Source organism: Ornithodoros turicata, chromosome 5 (assembly GCF_037126465.1).
Source record: "Ornithodoros turicata isolate Travis chromosome 5, ASM3712646v1, whole genome shotgun sequence".
NCBI lineage: Eukaryota > Metazoa > Arthropoda > Arachnida > Ixodida > Argasidae > Ornithodoros > Ornithodoros turicata.
Genome location: NC_088205.1, coordinates 1,816,086 through 1,839,636, shown reverse-complemented (window position 1 = coordinate 1,839,636; position 23,551 = coordinate 1,816,086). Strand labels below are relative to the sequence as shown.

Here is a 23,551-nt window from a genome sequence, read left to right as displayed (position 1 = left end):
ATCTCTCTCTTGTTCTCTGCTCTCCACAACCGGTACTGACGAACCTACACGACTGTAGACCTTTCCAGCCTACCCTCGAACCGTGTTTCCGTGCCTAAGGAAAGAGGTGGGTTTTGCTTTGTTCTGGGCTGCTACGAACCGTGGTTGCTGCAATGTTTGGCAGGGGTCGTCGGTTTAAACTCTGCAGGTTCCGACTACGTGGAGTGCGGAGTGTATTACGCGTTCAAAACTGTCCGCAACGCATACCGTTCTCCGTGAAAAGCAGCGTGTGGCAGCCCTGCGAGGGCAAGATGGTGGATACCATGGTTTTAGGAAAAGTTTTGTTTATTCAATGCAATTAATCGCTTTAAAAGCAAAAAGAAACAAACGATGGAGGGCGGGGGGAAGCTAAGTGATGTAGACGATTTCGTCACGCACGTGGTTCACTTATTCCAGGGATACGTATTCACAAGAATAGTCGGACAAGGACAATGACGCACTTACAAACAAGCCGCACCTGCTGTAGCTTTCTTCGTGCACGTCGTAAAGTTTAGTTGCACATCTACTGATACTTCCGTTACTTTATTTCATGCGTTAACCGAGAAACCAAGGCCAAGCATTCATAACTGCGGAAAGCTCAGCATATCGCGGCGAGCTTGAGATAATGTCGCACTGCGACGTCTCTATATCGCCCTTTCATTTTTTTTCTTCTAATATTTCGAGGCAGTTTAAATGCACACTTTCGCGTCGTCTGCCTCAAATTACTTGACTCATTACCGACTCCTGCGGATGCTCTTGCAACTACGTCTGTGCTCGAGAGAAAGAGAGAGACAGTGTCGGGCTTATCTCGTGCCATGGGTCGTCCTTGTGAGGATCATTACTCGTTTTGCGAAATAAAATTATCTTGCGAGGGCACAAGTAGCGCTGGACTAAGTTGGCGCAAATGAGAGAAGGACATTTTTCTTCAGACCTTAAAAATGCACAGCTGTACGAGGCAGATTCGTAATTGTGCTTTGTGCTTGACCTCTGCGTGAACTAATCAGCCCGATGCAGGCTGCGGCGAGCATGTGTCTCTGTTAGACGTTCGTAGAATTTATCTTTTCTTGTTTCAGACACATGCGTATAATTTATTTTGGTTATGGCAAGTATAGATTATAAAAAAAAAAAAGGTGCATCGCAGTTTTACGAACTGGACTGTAGGTCGGTGATGGGCAAAGTACCTCAAAATTTTACTCAATAGAGTAAAGCATGCAGTACCTGGCGTTGCTTGTACTAAAGTACCGCACTGCAAATGTACTTGAAGTAAATAAAGCGTAGAGTACCAGGTAGTTCGCACCGCTCCACGTCTCATTCTTCGGTGGTGCATCGCAGGGCATAACGTGTGAGCGTACGAGCACCTCCGTGACCTTGACTACCGAGGATTTTTTTTTAGTTATTCCGTGTTAGCGCCGCGAAAAAACTGTGGCTACGAGCGGCGGACAGACGTGTACCGATGGAGAGAGGACAGCAGGAACGGGTGGGGACAGGGGGGTTAGTATGCGTGCTGGGCCGCAGGGAACTGTGCCGCACAACAACAACAATAGATGATGACGATTAGATGGGGTGTTTCACCGCGGTGGTGCGGTACCCTACCTCATTGGACGTGGAACATTATATGAAGAAAGGATAAAATACGCGAAAGAATTAGAGCTTCTGGAGCAATCCAGTGGACAAGACGAAGTCCATGAACAGGTGAAGAATCCGACGATGGAGCACAGGATCTTCACAGGGGCCTATGAGCTTAGCTAAATTGAGAAGTGTCTTGCTGATACCGGCAAGCTCATCACAATGTATTGGCCTTTGCGAGCAGTAGAGTGCACATTCCATATGAATGTGCTGGGTGTTCGCCACGACACCGCAGGTGGAGCAGAGGCGTGTGTCACAACATCTGATCATGCACTTGAATTATGGGGTGAAAGCCACACTGAGGCGGAGTCTGCGCAGGAGGGACGGAATGTGGCGTAATAATCGGGCAAGGAAAGAAAACGACAAATTTGAGTCTACAGAATACATAAGAGATTGAGCCGCGATGTCCTGGCGCCATTGCTGCAGAGCCAAGGATTGAAACCATGCAGTTAGCAGGGTCTTTCTGTCACCTCTCGACAGCACAATGGCACGGCTGTCGGGGACTCATGGGCAGCCGTTGCTCCTTTGTCAGCACCCTCATTGCATGTTAAACCTCAGTGACCAGGAATCCACTGCGGTGATAAATGGTGACCATCATGTAGACGCTGACCTTTGTAGAGAATGTCTACTACGATGAAGGCTAGCGACCCAAGAAAGCCCCATGGTTGCCACACATGGCAGAGCAGACCGTGAATCGGTGTAGATCAACCAAACACGTGGAGGAACTTGGGATATCTGCTGCAGAAATAGCAGAACGGCATACAGCTCCGCCTATGATGATGACGTACAATGTGAGGGACGATATCCACGACAGGCTTGTTGCGGTTCGGGGATCCGAGCGGTCTTGTGCTGGAGGTAGTCAGGCAGGGGTCAGTCTTCAACAACAACAGTTGTTTATTTACATGTTCAGCATCTCAAGGATAGACAAACAAGCCATCATGGCCGTGCTCTTTTAAAGCAAATTTACAGGGCAAGGGAGTCGAGTGTTAACCTTGTCCAACCAATCCGCTGACCGGTCACAGTTCGCCAACGGTCACTCCAGACGTCTCGAGGTCGCCAGACGCACCTGTTCGAGATCTGGAAGAGTGGCTGTCTGGGAGATGAATAGGGAGCTTACCGAATGATGACACAGCAACATGATATGGCTGTCACATATGCTTCAATGATAAAATAATAATTTCGGATACTCGCATTACACGTAAACCACTACATTCATAATCAGACTTAGTGTGCCCTGAATGCGCCATTACGATCGAAAGCGTGCATCATGAAGCAGCATTTATTTCATCAACAATTTTATACTTGTACAGATAACACTTATTGCAAATAGGGACCGCCTAGAGCACTAACCAATGTTTTCACGTGGCACATTCAGAAATCCTATTGAGAACCACATTTCAATGCAGCGTACTTCGTTCACCGCCGTTTACCAACTCCAACCAACTACCGTCGGCCTCCCAACGAACTTTTCACTCAGCGCCGCCGCTTAGAACAAAGGCTTTGCGAACGAATCCTTGGAACAAAAAAAAAGGAAAAAAAGAATTCGCTTTATATCGAACATATTGACCCGAAAGAGTGCTGCAGCAGCCATTCGCATAAGGAGGGCCAGAAAGAAGAAACTTTTACGTGCTTCTCAACCAAGACGAAGGGAGGGAGGGCTCGATGAAAAGCACGCATATTCTAGATGCAAAGCTAAGCTGTTTCCACGTAACCGCACATTGCCAACTTCTCTCTTTTACTTGTCCTAAGCTCAGGCGCAGGTGTCGCTGTTCTCACCGTAATGTCAGACGTGAAACTTCCCCGTCGAGAAAAGTGTTGCAAATGCCGTTTTCCTTTTTTTTTTTCTTTCCTCGTTCTTTTTCTTCTTTTCACAACCAATGTGAAGACAGCTTCTACCGCGCATCTGCAGGGTTCGTAGGAGGAATAAGGAATAATAACGAGTATAATATAGGATTTCAAAAGAACGATACGAGCAGGGAGGCAATGACACGTACCGACGGTGAAATTCGAGGCATGGTAATGAGTGAGTACAGAGGGAAGTTTTCCCTCTTTTAGGAACATAGAGACCAGCGGAATGTATGAGCTGGTTAAAGCGTCCCGCACGTTGGTGGTAGCCAAGGTCGTACTGAAGACTGGGAGGTGCTGGGTTTGAATCCAACTACCGGCTGCGCTGTCTGAGGTTTTCCCTAGGTTTTCCGAATACTTTCCAGGCGAATGTAGGCAGAGTTCTCCCTGAAGTCGGCCCGGGACGCATAATAACCCTCCTGTCCCCCACTCCTTCCTTTTGTCCCCTTTCCATCTGTGCACGTCTGTACGGCGCTCATAACCAGAGTTGCTTCGCGGCGCTAACACTGAATTAAAATAAAAGAACATATAAAGAAGTCCAGCGTTGATTCCACGGGATTTCCAACTGTATCTGGATTTGACGTCAAACTAAAAATAGAGACGTTGGGCTGTCTACTCCAAACCACGTAAGTGAGATTACAGAAGTAAGAACTATAGCAAAAATAGACGGCGACTCCGGAAAAGAACTGCAGGGCTCACCGAGCTCCCGGAACATAGGGATGTTCCATTGGCGTGACGTCCTTCCCTAACTGGCTCCATCACTGTTAACATGACGTTCGAAAACACAAGACGCTACGCAGATCCGCAACTACATCGATATCCCCTGGCAATAAAATTATTCCCGACCCATTCCAACAATCTTTCATTTACCTCCAACACGTACGTTGGAGCTTTCTCGAATAAACGCACCGCAGACGCAACATCCTTCATTTCCCATCATTTTTGACTTCCACCGCAGTATGGCTAGAAATCGACACGGGAGGGACCACCCAAAAAGGAGAAGGAAGCTGTCTTACCATCTTGTCCTGAACGTCAAAAGAATTGTAGACTGTCGACAGCTTCCTTCTCCCTTTTAAGGCATATTCTACAGGGTGTCCCAGAAAACGTGTCATTGAATTATAATAAAAAAACTACGCCACCTAGAATCATGCGGTCAACAGCATTTGTTCTTATTAGGTTTTTGCCACCTCCTAACGTGAATGTCATGTACTCCAAGTTTAATTATGTAAATATTTGAGAACTGAACTCGGAAATTTGCCAAGTAAAGGTCGCTTTTTTACCCCACCAATATGAAGACCGTGCCGAATTCACTCAAATTCATGATAATTGACAATGATATTCACGAGCTATCCCATCGGAAAAAATAGCCGAATATCATGCTTTTCGGGGCACTGGACCATAACGCGCGATGACTTTTTCAGCGCAATCGCTCTCAGTGCGACGAAAGGAGGTTCCGAAGCCAGCCCACAGAGTGATAGCAGAAAAAGTAACAGTTCCTAAAATTGGGAGAGGGAAAGCATTATCCCAGCGAAGGTCGGACGTGATAAGCCGTGCCTTTTTTATCTCTTTCTGCGATGTCGGGGAAGGCTGGGTTTCCAACCTCCTTTCGTCGGACTGACAAAGATTGCGCTGAAAAATTCGTCGTGCGCTATTCTGTGCGACCTCCGTAGAGCATGATGTTCGGCTATTTTTTCCGATGGGATAGCTCCTGAATATCCCTGTCAATTATCATTAATTTGACTAAATTAGACACGCTCTTCACATTGGTGGCGTAAAAAAGTGACCTTTACTAGGCAAATTTCCGACTTAAGCTCGCAAAAATTTACATAATTAAACTTACGTTACATGACATTTATACGAGGAGGTGACAAAACCCCAGAAAGAACAAATGCCGTTGACCGCATGACTCTAGGTGGTGTAGTTTTTGAATTATAATTCAATGACACGTTTTCTGGGACACCCTGTATATCTGACGCTGTCTGCACAAGCAGCCCTTCAACACGTCTTCTGCCACCTGAGATGTGTTATCGCTATGCTATCGCGAAGAAGACATAGCACACGCAACAGGAGCGACGCAGAAGGCACAAGATAACCGTAAGGGCAGAGTGCGTAGCCAGAGTGAGGGGAGGAGGTTAACCTCTCCCCGAAATTGTGCTTTTGGTATTTGGGAGAGAGAAAACGAAGGTGAAATTCTCTCTCCTGTGTAAACTTAAGGGGTACGAACCTTCCCGGGTAAGAACCCCCTTTCGCGAAATATTCTCATGGCTGCGCTACTGCCGTATGTGTGCCGTACGTAAAATATGTGTTAGTTGTAAATCAGCGGTGGTCTCTCTAGCCTTTACGTACCTTTGTTGGAGTGCTGATGGCTGCAATTACCCCAATATATGACTGTTACGTCCTACCACTTAGACGAGTTCACCAGCAAGAACCTGAAAAAAACCTGAAATTTCCAAGCAGAACAGGCATTAACACCTACAAAACTAACGAAAATAGTCGAACAGACAACAGCATCATCTCAACTTGTTGTAATTGCACTCTAGTGCACCGCCCGGCTATTGCCTGCTTGCTTTTTGGGGACAACAATGATGGGAAAAGGATTATGACATGGGATGCTTCCCCGGAGTAGCCGGAGGACCCTAACCCCACTTCAAATTGGTTAATATGGGGACCGCGAGATCCACTTTCCCGGTCCATCACCTTCTTCATGCCTCAAACGAAGCTCCTTGCACTCTCAAGAAGAATATTGTCAAGCGGACCAATTGCGCGACTCCCTCACGTACAGCTTGGCGTAATAAATGCGCTGTCATGTACATTGCTTGTTAGCACAGGTGTAGACGCTTTGCTGCGGCCGTGTAACCTGCAGCAAGAACGAGCGGCACTCATTTCTGTCCTCTATAACGCTTGCTTTCTGCACAGGCCGCAGCGGGCATACCCACACCCCGCTTCTGCAGGAATTCCTTCAGCACGCGTGGCGGTGCTCTGGGTGTTAGAGTAAGCCTTCTTGAGGTATGTAAACGTTTTTGACTTGGTGCGTACGGTGCAATCGAGGTAGGTATATTGAAAAGTGGGCGTACACAAGCAATTGCTGGAACTGCAAAGTGCCTTGACAGAGTGTCCGCCATGGACGCGGCATGCTCTCTCTAATTTCCACTCCATACATTCGTGAAGGTTCCCACAACCTAAAGAAAATCGCCAAAAGACACGGCGTTCCGGTTGGCATGCCTGCGCCTGCTAGGTTGGAAAGGCTGTGCCATGGTCAATAACCTACGTAAGGAGATCGTGTGCCATAGAACACATAGTTTGAATTGGCGATCCGCAAAAAAAGGCGGAAAAAGCAGGTATGACGTTGTATTCCTGTATTGTACATTGTAACAATGTACGCCCACTTTTGAATCACCCACGATTATTATTGGGATGTTCAGGACTCGATCATCCAGCGAGGTAGTTGAGGCATTGTTGTCTATACCTCTCGCTCGACTGGGATTGTGTATAAGCAGTCCTTCAATACGCCGTTTACCATCCGAGATCCGTTATCTCGAATGGTGTATTCGACCGGACGTCCCGATATTCGGAGCTGTAGCGGGTCAGACCGCATCTCACTCAGTCTCCGAGCCGCGGGAATCGTGGAGAAGCCGAACGCGGCAGGTTCGAACAGAGGAGCGGAGATGGAATGTTTAATCACGTGACTTCCGGTGTGTCCCTGGTAGCCAAAACGACGACGACGACGCAAAATGCAGAACATGGCAGGCATGACTGAACAGAGACACTACACAGCGGAAGCTGGCGCAATCACGTGACCGGAACCCAACCAGATTTCGCAACCGCTTCGACGGCGTTGGTGAGAGCACTCAACAGCGCTCCAAGTTGTAGGAAAGAGCTCCAAATGAACCAGTCGAACACAGTGAGAGTGCTATGTTTCGACCAATAATCGAAGATAAAACGTCGCTCCAGATCTGGAGCGACTGGAGCATCTGGATTGCGTTGATGTTCGGGTGCGTTTTCTTCTAGGAAAAATATTCCATTCAGATAATTTTTTGTCTTTGCTGTCAAGTCAGGTCACATCCTTTCATAATGCATCACAAACAAAAAATCTTTTGTATAGCTTTCTGAGCTCTTTTAAAATCAGCCTATCGCACGGACTAATGTGGTGTCAGTTTCCACAAGTAACACGTGTACCTAGTGTCATTTGTGCGCTGCCACACGCAGGAGCATTGCTAGAAATGTATTCTGGGGTGGGGGGTGCGGAGTTAAAACAAAATAAAAAATCTGTACGGACAACAACCGTTCTCTTTGGTAGCTAGAGCCGAACTGGCTGAGCTGTGGCTGTGGTGTTACACACCAGGACTTCTGGTGCCTGCACTTTCTGGTGTTTTAAAATTTTGTGGCCTGGGTGATTATGCTGCAGTGTCTCATGTTTGTACGTAGAGTATCGCCTCTGGCGATGAACCTCCCCACTCTCCAAACTCCAAATAAAGTTGTTGTTACCCTGGTACTTTGCTTCTCCTTTTCTTTTTTTTTTGCCTGTACATGATGTTTTGTTTTTTTTATCGCTTTGGCACTTACACTGTGCACTTCATACTCCCTCTGCTGCTTCTAACGTTGTTTTCGCTGTTACTTTTACATTGAGAAACGGCTAAATAAATATAATAAACTAATAACCAAACATAGCCGCAGCGTAGCACGTTCATATGAGGATCGGTAAAACCTCGAAGGCTGCACGACCTCAAGGAGCCCGGCCTGGTGATATCTATAAAGAGAAGAGAGAGAGAGAGAGAAGGAGAAAGAAAAAAAGCAACTAATCTGAATTTCGCTTGCCACGCAAAAGTACCGGCGGCTTTTCTGAAGTAGCGATACAGAAACATGCAAAAAAAGAAAAAAGAAGAAACTTGGAACAGAAAATTCTTGCAGCGTTCATGTTTAAGTTTGGCAGACATTATTCCACTGAATACCCATATTGCCCCTCGAGACTCAAAAGTCTTTCAAAAGAGCCTAAGGCGACCCCGTTCGTACCGTTTCAACTGACACGAACAGATTGCGTAGTGTTCACGCACCGGTTCACAACGACAGCCACGACGGGAAAACAAGGGAAAAATAAAAAATAAAAAAAACACAGTGCGGGAAAAACACGTTAGACTCCCAAGAATATAAACGTCCTTTCCGACTGTCCGAAAGAACACCCTCTCCATTACGAAAGGGTGTACTTTCGGACAGACTTTCTTATTCGCGCTCTGTCCTCGGAATGCATTAAGCACTGGGGGCCGAGACATTTGGCAAACATCTCGAAGCCATTGCGTCAGCAGGGACGGTGCCTGTAGAGGAAGCGAGGTGGCAGGCAGTAAATGTTGTGTTTGTCTCTCTCTCTCACTCGCTCATTTTGTTTTTGTTGTATATCCGTCCGTAACAGTTATGAGGTGTGAAGGAGAAGAGAAAGAAGGTTCAGTGCTCCGCGTGCCTTGATCGGACGCTGACCTTATGCAGTAAAGCTGTCGAATAATTTAAACGGCTCGTCCAAAGATGCAGCAGTCATTTACTCGCACTCTATCCAATCTAATCCACTGCACTCTCTTTCGTCTGGTGGATCGAATGGCTTGCGGTGACGCAGACCGCAGAGTCAACAGTATCAAACTTGTACTTTCACCCAGCAGGATCTGTGTGACGTACGGTTTATTTGCCTGACTGTCGTGCGGAGCACTGTCAAGAATGTTTCGCGGTTGCGCACCGACGATATTTTGTGTCTCAGTAAATTTTAAAGCCACGACCATTTCACTCCTCCATGTGAAGGTATGCTGATCACCGCATGCGTGCTTTCTACCGCAACAGTCACTTCACATGGTAAGCTCAAAGAATCAATGTTTCACACACTGCGTAAAGTACTTTGAAAAACGATAAAACAAATTGCAATATCGGCGGCTCTCGTCCTGAGGCGCTTCCGTTCAGATTTCCGTACCGGTTCGCTGAATTTTCTAACCTTCTACGATAAAACAACTGGCTATTTGGTGTCTCGTATTAAAACAGTCAAAGAACCAGTGCGGGAGTACGAAAAGGACCATACATATACAGTGCTGTAACGACAACAAATACAAATAAATCGTGACTATGACATGGGGTGATTCACCACTGGAGAGCAGTACACTACCCCATTACACGCGAAACATTAGATGTAAGATATGAGATGGTGTTAAAGTTATGAACAAGCACAACAGTTGAGCTGTCCTCCACTGGCTGCGCTATGCCCCAAAAAGGAAGATGAAGAGAGAGAAAAAACATGAAAGAAGCACCAATGGTCATTGAGGTACAGAGTCTGGAGCAAGCCGGTACACAAGAGGAACTCCAAGAATATCAGAAGACATCGACGGTGTTGCACGTGGCTCTGACATGGACCTACAATTGCAGCCAGGTTGAATGTCTGCCGGCAAGAGTTGCCGCCTATGTGTGTATCATCCTTTTCGTACCCTCGCAAGTTTACCGTGTTTCAACGATTTTAATAAAAGTACTCTGTGCACCCATTACTGTTAAAGTGAGACTCCGCAATAAAATCACCACAAAGGTTGTGGTATACCCGTAATCTTAGAAATGTCAGGAACATGTGTACGAATATATCGTTCCAAAACTGCGTACATTTTATAGAAACGAGTTTATTACGAAGCCAGCGCTTCGCCTCTATGAAGCGAGAGGGCACTGAAAGCAACACACTGCTGACGTCATCCGGCATCTTTTCCCGGCGCAGCTTCATTTGACCTGCTCGTATTTTGGAAGGATACAACCTTTTTCCAAAGCGTACTCGCTTCTATCCCGTTGCAATCTACGCCAAAATGGTCGGCTCAGGATGTTGCATGAGTTCTTGTGGGAAGAGATTCGCTACACGACGGAAACGGCAACTACATGGGACTTTTTGTTTCCTTCAATACGCAAGGGAAAATGCAGGTTTCGAAGCAGACGACAATGCTGGGTGACGTCACGGTATCCTCCTCGGCCGAACCGAAGTAGTATGGAGCTGTGGTTTCTGCTATTCGCATTTCGGTCTCTGTTTACTATTGCCACCATTTGCGAACTAATTACTCGCGCAAAATGAATGCGAATGTCGTATTCAGTATCGAGGGGATGGTTCGTGTTCGGTATGGTGCTCACCTACGTTTTATTCCGAATCCGTGCGAAGTCTCTTTTTAAAAACGTGATGGCGACGCAGACTTGTACGTATCTTGAGTACGTACTCAAAATACAGTATTTTAAATACTTTTTCCGGTATTTTGGTACTCTACTCAATACTTTTTGCGACAAGTATTTTTAATGTATTTAAAATAGGTTTTTCGGTATTTGCTACTCAGTACTCAAAATACTTTCCTTCCTCGTCAAGCCATATCCAGCACGGTTCCCGCCGTGCCGAGATTTTCAGCTCACTGGAATTTAACCCCCTTTTTCTTTGTTTTTCTTTTTTCGGGACTCGCGAATCTGTCATTTTTCCTCTTGTACAATAGGCTGGTCCCAAGCCTGGCCTTGCTTCTCAATAGCCAGCTTCGTCAGAAAACCGTTCCTATTCATATTGCCATGTGAATCACCAGGGGATTAGGTACAAGATAATCCCGGCATTTATTTACTTGGTCATCAAAGCAATAAACACATGCCAGAGGTTGAAAGACCCGAACCGACATACAGGAGGGATTACGAAGTTTTGGGTCAGAACATATCAACAAACTTTACTTGGGTTCACCAAAGTTCACCAAACATTACTTGACACCAAGACGTTGCAAATGAAAGATATGCATGGCTGATGAAGTTTATTCCTTTCATTTGTAAGGCCACGTTCAGAATACGCGTTTCACTTACTGCTAATACTAAAGTACTTTAAATAGTATCTTAAATACTTCTTAGAGTATTTAGTACTCTACTCAAATTACTTTCAGTTTTGAGTATTTTGTACTCTATTTTAAATACTTTTTCCGTAGAGTATTTAGTATCTTATTTTAAATACTTTTGCGCAGTATTTTGTACAAGTCTGTGGTGACGCCTCGGTGAACGCCTCAAGAGGACGATTTGTTCGACTTGGAGAATTGAGAAGTTGGAAGCCATAAACAAATTCCAGGAAGACATCCGCTTTGCGTGGCGAGGACTGCCCCAAGGCTGCAGCTTGAACACTTTAGTTTGATGATGATGAACTTGTGCGGCGCCATCTACATTGACGCCACTAGTAAATATATGTGAAACCTAGAGAAGAGCCTCTTCCTTATCTTTTGGGGATCTTACTGACTCGCCGGCATACGAAAACCTCCAATGCAAACGCAGACGATACGCTGCGCTTCACTCCTCACTAGGGCCCGGAATTTTAGGCAGTTGCCTATAAATGCCTATAAACGCCTAAATGCAAAATATTTGGGGTTGCCTGCCTTTTTACCGACTCTATTGAATTAGGTTTCTGAGTATAGAAGGTTTTGCTGCCATTAAACTTGTTGCTGTGTAACGAGAATTTTCTGTACTCCTCGTGTCGGGTTTATTTCGCAGTCATGCAGCAGCTCTTGTTTCGCATTTGTCGATCTATTGAATTGTAGCCTTTTTAAACATGTTTAGATGCCATAACAGCCTTTTTTTAGAGGTGCGAGTGCGCCTTTCAGTCTCATGCTGAAAGCTGCATTTTGCTTTTCGTTTCTGCGTGTTAGAATCCTTTGTTATTATTTTTGCTTTTGGTTGCCTCCTTGATTTGCTTGATCCACTCCTAGGAGGGCTTCATGTATATTTGATCAAAAGATTTGCCATATCGCGGCCTTTGAAGATTGTCGAGGGTGGAGAACTAAGAGTATTATTCAATGTAACGTGCTTCTAGGCTGCCTCAGCGTTCGTGTACTAGAAGTCAAAGCTTTTACGGCGCCGTTCCTTTAAACGAGCAAGGTTTCTTTGAATGGACCATTTTGAAAAGCCAAACAACGTACCAGATTAACGTGAGCACATTTTCATTTTGTTGCCTATTTTGGAGTTTATGATGGCCTATATGCCTGTCTCTTTCCATCGTTTTTAGTGAAGAGAAAACGGTTGAGAGCATTAAACAGTTTAATTTGCGAAAAGCGAGACTTTGGTGCCGTTGGCTGCAGGTTTGAGGACCTGCTACAAACAGTCAATAATATATCAAACCCAAGTCGTAAAGGAGTAGAGGGCGAGCGTTGAGAAGAATACAAATAAATCTACTACAAAGGAGGTGGCCATTTATTTTAATTCTTCACAACCCTCGCCCTCTCTCTTTTGCGACTTGGGTTTGATATATTCTTGGCCACTTCTAGCAGGTCCTCAAACCTGAAGATCCTGTGAAGTCGCTCATCCACAGGCTACGTCTGAATGTGGCCTTCACTCCGTTCTATCGCTACCAGCTAGGCTGTGAGGCTAGCCCTGTGAGCAACGAGTGCGGTGCACTTGCCAACGTGGAACACATACTCCTCCGCCGCGGGACCTATATCAACGAGAGGCGTACACTGCAGTCACAGCTTGCAACCCTTGGCTGCCGCCCCTTCAGCTTGTCGACCATCCTCGACGGCCCTTGGGACACCGCGGCCCACTCCAGGGCGGCCTTACGTCATGTGGTTGGCTTCTTTGAGGCGACAGGCCTAAAGGACTCATTGTGACCCCCAACAGCGCTCTCGGACATTCCCACCATCACGATCACGATCAGGATCGCCATCGCCGCTCCGATCATTCCCGTCATCTCTCATCGTCATCACTCATCATTGTCACCGCTCATATTAGACCCCCTAGCTATGGGGTAGCGTTCCACCCCTAGAGTGGAAAAGCTCCCCACTTCATCATCAGAATATATCTGTTGTTGTTGATCAAACCTGAAGAAGTGCAGCATACTGCACGAAAGTCTCGTTTTTCGCAAATTAAACTGTTCAATGCTCTCAACCGTTTTCGCTTTACTTGTGTGTCGTTATCGCCGGAAACTTGCATATTGTTTTTTCACGTTCTACGACATCCTTTTTTTTTTTTGTGCCCAAATTTCTGAGCCCTACAGTCATCACAAACCAGTTTTGAGCGCGCAAGCATTATTTGTGCTCGTAAATAGATCTAACCGAAAGTCTGATTTTTCGCGATAACCTTACGCGTCGCCCGTCGCTTCTCCCATAGTGCGGGTCGGATTTCATTACATTTTTCCGACGCCCGTCGTTGGAATTCCCCCGATGACTGATACCCGCTGCCGTGATCTGCCGAGGGTCTCGCGCAAACAATGCGTTTGCATGACAGCAGACGTCGGACCAAGTCGGAGAGGGAGGAAGCCAGAACGTCCTATCGCTTACTGGGAATCATTGATTTTCTGCTCAATGTCGTCCCCCGCCTCCCTTTTGCTGTCGTCCTTTGCTTTCTGTCAAGAGTATGTAGGGCTGATACATATTAATTAATTGGAGCCTACTTCTCGTCACTTTGAGAACGTAAGAATCAGCATGTAAACAATTCAAGGTTGTACCTCTTCAAATAGTGTAGGAATTCGTTAACTCTTGGCAGAATGAAGAGTAATGAAAATGCTCGTGACACTAATTAGTTCTGTAAAATTAACCACGGTACTGTTTTCTTAAACTGTACTACGTGTTAGCCAGAGACGAAGGAACATTTATCCTTCTTTAGATTATTCGCTCCTGTACAGTTCCTGTTTGCCGTTGCTTTCAAAATGAGCCGAGCTTCGCGGATCAATGCAGATTAAGCATAATGGAAAATTCGGTGACAGCGTGAGAAATCACAGAAAGTATTCATTAAAAAAAAGCTAATTGGAGTACAATATATATATATATATATATCTTGAAAAGTTGGAGTTGGATCGGACGGCTACGTAATTATAGTTGAAATAAAGGGAGACAGAAGACGAAAGTAGGGGAAGTAACAAAAAGGGGTTTATTAAAACTTAAAAATTATAAAAGTTAGGGAGGATGTATACGTTACGGCGGAAGCTCCGCCTTCTTCGGGACGAAAGAGCTAAATGTTTAGCTCTTTTAGCTCTTTAGCCATTTAGCTCTTTCGTCCCGAAGAAGGCGGAGCTTCCGCCGTAACGTAGACATCCTCCCTAACTTTTATAATTTTTAAGTTTTAATAAACCCCTTTTTGTTACTTCCCCTACTTTCGTCTTCTGTATCTCATTTATTTCAACCATATATATATATATATATATATAGGTACTCATGGAACGATGCGACAGCACCAGAGGACACGTGTTTCGCCGTGTTTGCGGCTCCTCAGCTCTGGGTAGCTGCGCATTGTTCGGAATTGGCAAACCAGGGGTCGCTCAGCGATCGATATACACCTTGAATTATAATGAGGGAACACCAGTGAATTATAATGAGGGAAAAATATTCCCTCATTATATATATATATATATATATATATATATATATATACATATACCGGGTGTTTCAGTTAAATCCCCGGGCTAAATAATTCGCGAACGGGTGCACCACATCCACGAACTTTCTTTTTTACAAGTATCTGTCCGATACCACCTACAAGCTGCACACCGTGTGAATGAGTGGGAGGCGCTCATTATTAAAATAAAAATGCAAATGTGTTTCGTAAAAAAGCGTAACTTCTGAAGCAGGGCGCTGTCGGCATTAAAATGGGTACTACCCCTTTTGAGACCTTCAATGGACACCTTTTAGAGAAAAATCTGCCACCGCAGCGGGTCATTTGTTGCAGTAATTAATTGGTTTCGGTTTACGTATTTTTGTCGCGGCTGGTCGCGGCGCAGCGCAAAAGGACGCTCTTTCACTCTCTTATCCATCAATAAATTACGTCCTTACATTAATGAATTACACCAATGAATTACACCAATGAAATACGCCCTTTTGCGCTTCGCCGCGACCAGCCGCGACAAAAATACGTAAACCGAAACCAATTAATTACTGCAACAAATGACCCGCTTCGGTGGCAGATTTTTCTCTAAAAGGTGTCCACTGAAGGTCCCAAAAGGGGTAGTACCCATTTTAATGCCGACAGCGCCCTGCTTTAGAAGATACGCTTTTTGACGAAACTCATTTGCATTTTTATTTTAATAATGAACGCCTCCCACTCATTCACACGGTGTGCAGCCTGTAGGTGGTATCGGACAGATACTTGTAAAAAAGAAAGTTCGTGGATTGGTGCACCCGTTCGCGAATTATTTAGCCCGGGGATTTAACTGAAACACCCGGTATATATACTACAAGTAATGAAGATATTTGGGAAGCCGTAAGATTAAAAACAGTTGCTACCATTATTACATTAATAATTAAGTGGGAAGTACTACAAATAGTTGTAATACAGTTACAGTTAGGGGTCGACGTTTCGTCCACCAGGTATATGTAGGTATAGATATAGTACAGCACAGATACAGTATCAGTACAGTAACATAGGGTGATATTCGTAACGAACTGGATAGAAACGAACGCTCTTCAGAAAATGCACACGTACTATAACGGACGGCGAATTGGACGAGTTCCGAAATTTTCTAGCGTTTACGCTTCATGCCGTAAGCCAAAAATACAGTCCGAGTTCTTTAAATATGCAGCACCTTTCTAGTTATACATACACAATGCATGTCGAGGGCATAAGAGGATACCAGCACCGTGAAAGCAGTAAAAATAAACGAGGAAAGATACACTCGTTTCAACTCTCGCTTACCGCACTTTGCCGCACAGAAACACAATGCAGTCACACAAGACTGAAGTATAGGAATTCAAGAAGCGACAACACAGAACGAAAAAGAGGCGACCGCAAGCGCATGTATCAAGAACCTGAATAGAATATTGATTTCACATGTTTACGAAATGTTCACAATATGACAAAACCTGACCAAACACGAATCATATCCATCTTTCGTGAAAAATCTCGGACGTGCCTGCCATCGCTTAGAAAGAAAACGATGCCATTTAATTTCTCCAGTCCCAGTATACAAGAAATACGAGGTACGTACATCAAGAACCTATAGCTCACTGTGACAGGCATTGCGTGTAGGCAGAAGCACCTGCTCTTCATCGCACATGACAAAGCTCCCCAGACTTCCAACGTTAAAAACATGCCATCTCGCACACCATATGTACTAGCGAATACGATTAAAAAATACAAAATAAACAGAGCCGAAAGAGAGAAAGGCCCAAATGAAGTTTTAGTAACGTGGCATGTTATTGTGTGCTCATGTAAAAATGCCCAACATTCGTTTACGCCCCATTTTGCAAAAGATAACTTTTTATGCGAGACAGAACACGGGAAGAACGGAGCAGAGATGAACCCAAACAAAAATTGTATCCGACGTTTTCCCTTATTCTCATTCTTTTCCTTTCGGCATTGCAAGATGTTCATAAAACCACTGTATGTGGAATGATTGAGGTGCCTTTTTCAATGTAACCACATGTGTTATGCACAGACTAAAGGAGAAGAAATATATTGTGCATCACATTGTTACAATTGCTTAAACTAAACGAGAATTCCTTACTGTATCAAACGTTAGCCGTCGGCCGTGTGAAACAAGCCGAAATGTTCATCGTTGTTACTTTTCGCAAGGTGCCTTTTGTGTAATTACAGGAATTTGAGTTGTGCACGAAGTACGTTTAGAGTCGTTTGAATGTTTGATTCTGTTCATATCAGTTATTTTACATTTGGTATAAGGTATAAATATTTTTTCGAACGTATTAAGACGTTTAGCATTACTGCTCACGTTTCAGATTTGCGTAAGGCCTGTGTTCTCCTGGTATACTCATTTCTCACGCGCTATACATCCTGGTGATCAAAGTTTGTTGAACGGAGCCACGAACTCTGCGCTTGGCAGCACGAACGGGTGCGTTAAGTGCGGCGAGCCGGAGTGTTCCAGACTCAACTCGCTTCACGCGACACATGCGCCATGGGCGTACACCGGAGCGTTAGACGCCAGCGAATTTTTCACGCTCCCATCCCACCTGGGTGCACGCGACCAGAAGACAAGCGCTTCGGGCTTGAAACATTTTGTGTGACGTATTTCCTGGTGAGCGCGACCAACTAGCTTTGTAAAGTAGCTGGCGCTGGAGTTCTGTATTGAAAAAACGGACGTGGGTGGCACAACATGAACCACAATCGATCAACTACAAGGTATCATCGCTAGTGGAAAACCTCGTTCCAGAAAAAAAAAAAAAAAAGATTACTTCTAAACGTCATAAGACTGAGGCTTGTCTATCGGACACTTCCGTAAGCTTCCAGTAAATCCTTTCCAGACTCGAGCCCAATTTGTCTCACATAAACTCATCTTCCAAAAAGAAAATAATTGAGATCCGAAGAAATCTTCCCTCATCGCAAACATACAGGCCGCCATCGAAGGGAGAAAATGTTTTTGGACAAACAAATAGAGCGACCATCAATCCTGAGGAAGAGAGGATAGCTTCGCTGCTCAAAGCTGGCACAGCGTCCGACAGCCATTTTCTATGGAAGACGGAACAAGCGAGACGCAGAGAAGAGCAACGCTACTAAATCAATGGGCTGGAACAAGGCATTCTGTTGCCCCGTGCTTGTGCCTCTTCTCCCAAACGCTGCTGGTTCGCTGCAGATACCTTTGGATCTATATGGATGGAACGTATACGTCAAGTGCGACCAATATGTTACTGCATTGAGCGGTATACAGAGGTCATGATTCGTAAGGGTATCGAAGACAGATGTAGTGTTTGTGATGTTTCTTTCAGTGTAACTGCTGTGGATTCGTTCATCGACGAAGTGCGTGGGGAACACCAGCATGAGTTGGAGCAGATGCTCGCGGCCTTCCTGTGCCCGGCCAAGGTAGTTGATGGCGCTCTTGTCTAAGTCACGCTAGTTAACCGCCAGCATCTGCAGTACCTACAGATTCCGCAACATATAAGCGCTAATAGGCTTGAATGCATCAACACCGCGGTGGTGCCGTTACCTCCGCGGATGAGGACCGCAGGTGCAACGCGTAATGTGTTCTCTTCCTGTGCTTTGGGGTATACTTTCCGAAGTACTTTTCAGAACGAACTAGTGCCTGCCTACTCGAACTACCTATGGTTCGTTGACGGGCCGCACCTTTGTCCCGTGACGGGCAAAGTACCTCAAAATTGTACTTAGAGAAAAGTACCTGGTATATTATTGTTACTTTAAGCACAGTACAAAGTACCATACTGCAAATGTACCGTAAATAAAGTACAAAGGACAAGGCTCAATACTACGACGCACTCATCCTGTACATTGCAAATTAATATTGTATCTCTTTACGTTTCACCAGTTAACTGGCGGTGAGGAAAAGAGGGGATATAATGTTTTGATTGACATTAATTCGTCCTCCCATATTAACCTCTGCGAAGTGGGGTAGGGTCCTGTGGCGACCACGGGGAACCATCCCATGTCATCATCACTTCTCCTTCATTTATTGTTGTTGTTGCTGTTGTTGGCATTACTTACTCATGACTATGAATTGAAACATACGGCATAATTTGCGTGGGATTCAACTGCGTACTTGCAATGTGTTATTCTTTCCCGACGTATCCACCTGTACTGACACAAAAAGTATTTATTGATACTTTTCAAGTTTTATCTACTAGCTTGGTACTTGAGTACTTGATGGGGAAGTACGGGAGGAAAGTAGTTAAACTACAGCACGAACAGGGGTTAAACAGGGGTTAAACAGGGGTAGATCAAGCGGGTTGCGAATGTCCTGACCCATCCGCCCAACTTCTGTCGTCACATAAAGCTACAACTGACCTGAGGTAGTATACGTACATAGCATACTGTTCGAGCACGGACCCCTCCCTCTGTCTCAAAAAAAATCAGAAAAATCGTGGATCCGCCTCAGAGTACAAAGTACACAATAAAGTACTATGTTACTTAAATAATGTACTTAAAGTTGTATTTCAGTACTTGGTGCTTCGAGTACTCCCCGACACTTCCTACATCATTCCTTTTTAGCTCTTTGATTACGATGAACACTCTTTGACTGTGATTTATCTGTTTCTTTTTTGTAAATAGCAAGCCGATCTCTGTCTGGCAGACCTTTCGTATTTACTTTAATAAACCTTCATATCCCTCCCCCCCCACTCCTTCTAACCTGTCACAAGGAGTAGCACAATAGGTAGCCTTTGTACGCGACAAACAGCAACAAAATATTGCAACAGCAAACAACTACTAGTTTGATTAAGACAGTGTACTTTGTGTTTCGTGCACTGAAATAAAACTGCCACGAAGCAAGCTTATTAAATATCCGAACAAACCTGAAAAAAAAAAAACAGTTTTCAATAGCGCGTAGTGTAGTGTAAACGCTGATGCGAAATAAAGCCTTTCTACCAGAATCAACTAAGCAGACGACCGTGTCTACATAGCTTATCAACTACAAAATTGAATTAAAAAGCTTCTCCTTCAGAGTGTGCCGCGGACATTTTATGGCGCATACACGTATATGGACGCGCTTCATTCCTCTTCTAACTTCATTTTTCTGTGGCATGGAACGACGCGGGAGATGTCGCCGTACTATCATTAGTATCGACCTGGGTGTTTATGGTACGCACCCCGCTGTTGCGGCCTAAAAGGTTCTCTCTTCCGAGGAAGTCAACTCAGTGGTTGCGGGAAGAAAAAGAGAGAAAGAAGAAAAAAAAGGGCTACTTACACTTTTCAGGGACGGCACATATTCCCTCAGTGTTTGTCAAAATGACGGTACTGTGTACGAAGTTTCCCCCCCCCCTTATTTTTTTTATAAAGTACTGCTTTCTTTAACACAGAAAACGCATTACGTGCAGAAAGTTTCATCCTGAAGATGCGTCTGCAGAGTTCTCGAAGTCTTCTTTTGCACATGCCTAGGAATTTAAATCTGTTCGAGTTCTCTACTTGCACATTTGTCCTATCGAGCTGCAGTGTTTATTTTCATTATTTCGTTTCACTTGATGCAGCATCGATATTTTTGTTTCTGTACGCTAAAAGAGCGTCTTTCGGGTGCCAGCAATACACTGGGAGGAGACCAGGAGGTCATTCGCGTTTAAATACTCGCATCGGCTTTGCTGTTTGGGTGTTTTTCGTGGGTTTTCCTCCTCGAATGCTGTAAGGCAAATGTCAGCACCATTTCCTGAATAGAAACCTCCAGGAGTATGCTAGAAGGTAACCTCCGAAACTGGGACGTACGGACGAGGGGAGCGCCATATTGAATCGGCTACTGTTGCCGCGGCGCTTGCAAAAAAAAAAAAAAAAAGACAGAATTCGGTAAGCATACACAAGACATAACGCAAAAAAGGTTTTTCGAGCAGGAACACACTGCCCTAATCCATGAAACCCTAAGATTTGCAAGAAGATTTGCAGGCAGTCTCCGCCGCTGCCTCTACCAGCCTTGGCTACAAGCCTCGATAGGGGGCGGACAGTGACAAAATCCGTAGCCAAGAGAAGCAGCGGAGCAAGTGTTGCCAACAGTTTTCGGAATTTGCGCCTCCTTTCGCGGGCTAAAAGTACGCGACGTTTCCTCAGATGATTCAATAGGGCTGCCTCCGAGCGCGTACGTTGAGAGAGGGAAGAGCCCCGTTCAAGTTCTTTGCTCTCGCTCAGATCTTCCTCCCCGCCTTTCCTTTAAGCCTCTCCCCATAAGATTTCAATGACTTTCTGCGAAGCCGGCCCCTTGACATCGAATACAACATTCGCATTCATTTTGCGCCAGTAATTAATTGGTAAATGGTGACAATAGCAAACCGAAACCGAAATGCGAAGAGCAGGAAACAGACCTCCATATTACGGCGGTTTGTCCTATAAGGAGGATACCGTGATGTCGTCACCCGCCGCATTCTCACTCTTCCGCTAGGAAGTGACGTCAAGCCGCCGCTGCGGCTCAGCTGCGGTCGCGGAAGCAGCGCTAATCTTGAAAATTCGTTTATTTTGTATCTAAGCAATCTTCGTACGAACAAATTAGCCGGGCAGATTGTCGGCTGGTGCACTTGCGCCTTCGTAAACGGTGGTAGAATCTTATAACTTTCTTTTAAAAGTTGTATACCGTCTTTTACGAATAACGCGGGCATTGTGCTAAAAATATGTTAAACTGCGACAAACGAGTAACAAACCTTTATCGCATTAACAATATTGCACAACCAGAGTTTTAAGCGCGCGCGGTTCCTGTCCCGAAAGCAATATAAATCTCCCACATAAATCCACAGCTGGGCACTCCCGGTGTCACTGCATGAAAAGCAAAGCCTCGAGGCAGCAGCGTAATCCATCACTAGAAGGACGCAAAACTGAATTAGCTCCCTTCTGCATCCTTCCTGTATAAAGAGACTGGATGGCTCAGTGGCAATTTTGTGCGCTAATCAAGACGAATGAGGTTGACAGTGTACGGACTTAAACAGAACCCACGCAAGGGGGGTTTCTCGCCAACATAATTACTGCACGTTTCTCCCAGGGGGATCATTTTAGTGCTACAGAAACTGCCTGTCTCCAAGGCTTCCAATGCTGTTAGTACAACGAAGAGATTGATCCACAAAACGGGCTCCGGGAGCGCTTCACACGAGCGACTGTTCCATAATGAAGAGGAAGAACGAGGTTCGCCACTTCGTCGAAGGTCAGGTGCGCCGTTTTGAGGCAGTTTTTATGCGTTTCGTTTCGTGTTTGGCGTTTGTGTGTGTCTTGCGAATGTGGTCCCGTCGATATGCACCGGGAAAAAGGGAAACTATTCATGGGCCGAGGCACACCCCTCAGCAAATCTAGTTTGCAGATACGAAACGTTCTCCGATAAGTTCCCGGCCAATAGAAGCATTTAAGAATAACCATAATACATTCAAAACGGCATCCATGAGGTGTGGTTTCACTCACTCACTAAGATCACGTGGCAGGACACGGAGACCAGGTGACCAAAATTTGCAAACGCTCACTCAATAAAGCTACCGTATTGAAGCGCGTTTGTCAGACTGCACAATGATGCAGCCATTTTCCTCCTCTTCTTTTTTTTTTCTTCATTCTTTATACTAGCAACCGCTGCGATGTTGCCATTCTTGCTATGTAGAACGACTTTTGTCAGGCCTTCTTCTTTGTACCTGGCCTCTTACCTTTCTGAAGCGCGAGACACGACTAAACCTGACCACAAAAAGCACGAAATACGCGTTAGCACCGCAGTCTACACGATTCATCCTCGTATTTCCCTTGGTAGACGAGTGCCCGAGTACAGTAAACCGGAAAAGAAATATGTGTACAAAAGTTCGGAGCTAAACATTTCCATATCTCAACTTCATCCCCGTGCCATCTCTCCTGAGCTTCAAATGGAGCCCAACTACCCTCGAATACGAGTGCGCGGAAACGCAGCGAGGAGTTGATCGCAAAATATGATTATGGTTTTGCCGCCGATCCCCGTCAGACTTTGAAATATGACACCCAAGCTGGTCTGGCAATGAACCCATGCCTGCGGAAAACTTTATCCGACTCGCAAATATCAGCATGAACAATATCGATAAAGCGGTCTGGAACTCGACGCAGCGATGATTAATATTTAGTGGAGTTTTCCAAACGCAGCCACGAAAGTTTACTTCTGGAAAGTAACGATAACGCAACGGAAAGCTTCAATATCCAATCTAGCGACGTTTAGTTCAAAATGCTCAGATAGAGGACACTCCAAAACGTTTTTGTGCCTTGTTCGCGCACTGCAAAGCATATTCTGAACATCTATTCGCGGAAAGACATAAACGATTGTTCTGCGCCAAGCACAATGACAAATGATCCGACCACAGAGATATGTCGTCATGGACGTTTGTAATGCACTGCACGCAAGCAGCTTCGATCTGATATGCATTTTCTACTTTGTAAAGAAACAATACTGAATTGCACGTAATGTCAGCCACGGTAGAAGTTCAAGAATGCAGATACTCGTCCAATAATGGAAACTCTAGGAATTGATAGGACGACAGTTCACCCAAGCGAAAGGTATGTTGAAGTGTGTTTTCCTTTCTAAGTGTATGTACTAAATGTACATGCTTTTGTTTCTGACTACAGTGTGCTTCACTTGATTTGCACAAGATTACCGTTAAATAATAAGAATAATGATAACCCAAAATATGTTACGATGCTGGGTAACCCAGCAATAGACGTTCTCTGTTGGCTAGTTCGAGCAGCTGGGTTTGCAGACCTGGAACGCACA

The 23,551-nt window shown here is 45.1% G+C and overlaps 1 protein-coding gene across 1 annotated transcript in view; it reads right to left on the bottom strand.

The window, feature by feature from the left end:
- Positions 1-23,551, bottom strand: part of LOC135393791 (cell adhesion molecule Dscam1-like) — a 384,001-nt gene that overhangs the window by 339,159 nt on the left and 21,291 nt on the right. The window contains exon 3 of the mRNA XM_064624063.1: positions 5,836-5,929. The gene's annotated coding sequence lies outside the window, so the exon portion shown is untranslated. The remainder of the gene's footprint in view (positions 1-5,835; positions 5,930-23,551) is intronic.